The sequence below is a fragment of the Leptonotus elevatus genome, chromosome 14 (assembly GCF_054856555.1).
Source record: "Leptonotus elevatus isolate MCC_2025b chromosome 14, RoL_Lele_1.0, whole genome shotgun sequence".
Lineage (NCBI taxonomy): Eukaryota > Metazoa > Chordata > Actinopteri > Syngnathiformes > Syngnathidae > Leptonotus > Leptonotus elevatus.
The window spans coordinates 14,886,863-14,891,106 of record NC_141252.1 but is presented as its reverse complement, the minus strand read 5'-3'; the positions used below and the strand labels follow the sequence as shown (position 1 = coordinate 14,891,106).

Sequence of the window (4,244 nt, the reverse complement as noted above, 5' to 3'; positions counted from 1 at the left end):
TTCTTAAATGAATACAAAAAGCACCTGCTTGTTTGAAAGTGTGTGCTGATTTTGGACCTATTCACAGCAATTTACTTGGAGAATGAAATCTTCAGTGCAGTGTTTTGTGTAATAAATGGTAAACTTTCCCTGAAGTGTCACTGTTATGTGAATCCACAACAGCAAGTGAGACACTGACATATTGAATATTCCGCCCGCAAATCTTCTAGCCCGCAAGCTAGCTACCAGCTAGCGTAATAAAGTAGATTTTTTTTTTTTGTGAGTGAGGTGGTGGCGAATTGGACAACCCCGCTGCCGGTCTGCGAGCCAGCTAATGAGCTAACTTACTAGGTCCTACTAGTAAGCTATCTGTCTTGCGGAACCTGTGAACCGGCGGCGGAGTTGTCCAATTTGCCCGCGCCTCACTCACAAATGCCATGTGTGTCCACACAACAAATTGGGTCCAGCTATTATTGTTACCCGCAATTGCCATGCATGAAATGAAAATGCTCAGAACGTATTGTACTCGGGGATGAGCAACTGGCAGCCTTGCATTTAGGAGTGGCCCTTCAATTAATTTTTCAAAATGTTTAATCTTGCTGATCAGTTTTGAGGTGTAATAACAGAGTTCACCAATAAAAAGTAGACATCACTCAAGAGTGCCTCCACCGCCAATACTCTATTGCTCCATCAGAAAAGACGAGAAAGCAGGTCAAATCATCCATCCATCCATTTTCTGAAGCGCTTAAATCAGATCATCAAATTGTGTCTTTCAAGGTAGAACAGTAAGCAGATTATATGTTCACCAAAGTTACACAAAAGTATTTGCCATCAGTTGGCAACCTAAGTTGCCATGACAACACATATCTCAAAATCACACAAACTGATTGTTTTCCACAAGAATGGTTGGCAGTTTGTTCCGTTCAAACCATTTGTTTTAAAAGAGCATGCATCCATTCACACAGCCTAGAAAACCTGCATCAGTTGAGGCTTAATAACAAATTTTGCTTGTTTTTATTTTTGAATATGTTCCCAATGCAGTCATTGTTTATACATACTCAAAAGAGTTTGGAGTCTTTTTGCATCTTTTTTTTTTTTTGCACTTTTCTGTATTAGTAATATTTTCTAACTAATGATAATGTTGAAAACACGAAATTGCCCAGGTGCTCATGAAAAATATAATGGCAGCACTAAATATGCAGCTTGACATGTCACTACTGATTTGTTCAGTTGATAAGAATTCTGGGTTTAGGAAAATAAAAAGTTAATACATTTAAATGTGGGTTTTATTTTAGGGCTGGAAAATCTTTACTCTTTTACTTAAGTACATTTTCAAGTTGGTACTTTTACTTGTGGCGGCCGTGGCTCAAGGGTAGAGCCGATTGTCCAGTAACCAGAAGGTTGGTTGTTCGACCCCCGCTCTCCCCAAGTCATGTGTTGTTGTGTCCTTGGGCAAGGCACTTCACACACGTTGCCTGCAGTGCAGCTCACACTGGTGTATGGAAGGTGCGAATGCTTGGTGGTGGTCAGAGGGGCCGTAGGCACACACTGGCAGCCATGCTTCCGTCAGCCTGCCCCAGGGCAGCTGTGGCTACTTAAGTAGCATATCGCCACCACATTGTGAATGTGTGAGGCCATGACACTATTTTGGAGCTGTAATACTTTTTGCCTGGGTAGTGGTTTTTCCCACACTTCCGCCAGTACCTAAACACACCATGCCACACAGCACCTGTTTTCAGTCAACTAATCACCAGTTAGACACTATATAAGCTGCCTTGGCGGCACTCTTTTTAATTAGGTGGGAGAGAAGCAAAGGAGCAGCTAGCTGCTGCTACAGATCAGTCTAAAGAACTATGACTTTTCCAATTAACTATGTTTGGTTTTATGGTAACTTAACTGTTTGGCGGCTGATTAATAAAAGGCTACAAACTCAAATCCACTATGTATTTTAATGTACCTGTACTAGCAGCACAAACAATGCTTTAATATGGTAATGCTTATGAATGATACGAGCAACACAAAAACTGGCGTGTTTTGTAGATATAGCAATAAATGTGAAGCCACATTTTTATGTAATTATATTAACAGCGCTTTCGTTAAATGCGCCACCATAACAAGGCACCACAGACCAAATCCATCAAGTACCTCACTCACCATAGCGCTAAATTTAGAGCCGCTCGCCGCAGAACGGGCTATCATGCGTGGGAATCACCTGTGGCTGTAAGTCTATGCATCTTTATTTTTCTGCTCCTGTGTTGTCTCATCACTGGGCCTTTTCTCTGTAGCAAAGAAACTTTCCAAATAAGTCCGTTTTTTTTGTATTTTTCACTCATTTTGCTAACTTGTCAATTGGCATCAACACTATGCAACTAGCATCTTGACATGCGTCAAGAGTCCGTCGTAAGCGGAGAGAATCCGGTCACTTCTCAAAATAAATTTTTTAGCCTCGGCTAATCAATTAACCGGGAGTACAAGAAGTTGTTTTTCTTTCAACTGTGCGATCTGACGGTCTGGTACCGGTCTGCGGCTCGGTGGTTGGGGACCACTGATTTAGCTGGCCTCATCAGGTTTCCTGTTTGTCTTTGACCAAAAGGACCGTGTGCTGCCCTCCACTGGACACTATCATTGCTGCAGTTTTCCAGCTGCTTGTCGTAGTCCTCCTCAACCGTGCCAAGTCGGTTGATGCCCATTCCCCAAGCATACACGGACCCTTCCTTGCTGACAGCAAAGCTGACGGATGCTCCACATGTCACTCTGCAAGCTAGTAAAACCCCTACTGACGGCTGTGGGCTCACTTTTATCTTCAGCCTCTTCATCAAGGCAAAGGCGCCCATAATGTGCGCTGTACACCTGTCCTTCACAGTTGAGGCAGACCATGTGATCTTGTCCTCTGGAGAAGTCAACCCAGGTTGAGGTGGACATTTGGAAGGAGGTCAGTTTCACAAGGACAAAATGCACGTTTGGGTTTTGGATGCCCAACTGGTTATAGTTGGAGACTTTCCCTTTGACCCTGACTATCTGGGGAATCAAGAGTCGATTGGGGCGTTTCCCGCCTCTCCACTATGAGAAATGCGAAGACACCCTTCCCAGCTGCCCCTGTTCAGCAGTGCCTGATGTGTAAAAAAACAAAAACAAAATCCCTTGCTGGTCAACATTACAAGTTTCTCATTACCTGACGCAACTTTGACGACTGTTTCTGTCAAGGGAACTTTTGTTGGAACATTAGTTTTGAAATGATCCAGGAGACGATGCCCCATATGTATACGGTTCCAGCCGTGTGGCTGTCTCTTGCTGACACCTGGATCACCTTCTTTTTGAGCACCGCCGTCCCCGGAATAATCTCGGACCCTATTTCTTTCGTTTCCCGACCAAGGGCACCATCGTCATTACAGCCAAACGTGTTGCCGAGGCACATAGTGTATACCACCACCTGCACTATTTTCTCAGGGACACAGTTCTGTAAATTATTATTTTGCTTATTTTCTTTTGTTTATTGATAAATGGTGATGGCAATAAATTGAATCAAAGCTTTGGCTCATGTCTTTATTTAGTGCCTCTGCCCTCCAGTAGCCAAATCTAGCCTAGTTATGTTACATGCAATAACCTAGCATTGCTCAAACACTTGCTACAGAGCACACATCAACAAATTTGTAGGGAATTATAGATGTCTTTAGAAGTTCCCTATATCTATTTTTAAGAAAACAAAGTTGGTCGAATCGTGCAGTATAATCTGCTGCTACTCCTGTGGGTCTGGGCTGCATTACAGGTTGGGGGAGAGACCGCCGTGAGTGGCCTACATTAGGAGCAGCAAATGCCCCGAACACCTAGATTAGACATGCAGCGGCTGGTGAGCCACCACGTGTAATGATGCACCAAAAGGAATGACAAAGAGCGATGAGATCTGATATTAAAGAGCACAGAGGATGAACTGAGTTTGTGCGTGTTTGGGGAGTTGAGACAAGGCCGTCAAGCGAGCCCTGCGTCACCAACACCTCATAAAGCATCCTAATAGACACCACTTGTATTAGTCAGAAGGAGACAAACGAAAGCGGGGCGGCATGAGGGAGGGCTACAGCAGAAAGTGAGAACATTTTGGAGAAAAATGGTGCTTGCTATCATGTTACTGACTTTCAAGAGACTACACTTTTTTTCTACATATGCCTGCAGTTACAATTTGACAGACGTACGCTGTGTCTTGGATTTCCTGAGCCCCCCCCCCCCCCCTCCTTCTCTTGCTTGGTCTAGGTCAGGTACTGAAACGTGGG

At 43.9% G+C, this 4,244-nt stretch overlaps 1 pseudogene; it reads right to left on the bottom strand.

The window, feature by feature from the left end:
- Positions 1 to 2,542: 2,542 nt before the first annotated feature.
- LOC147163122 (regulator of chromosome condensation pseudogene) lies at positions 2,543 to 3,983 on the bottom strand (annotated as a pseudogene).
- Between the last annotated feature and the right edge of the window lie 261 nt (positions 3,984 to 4,244).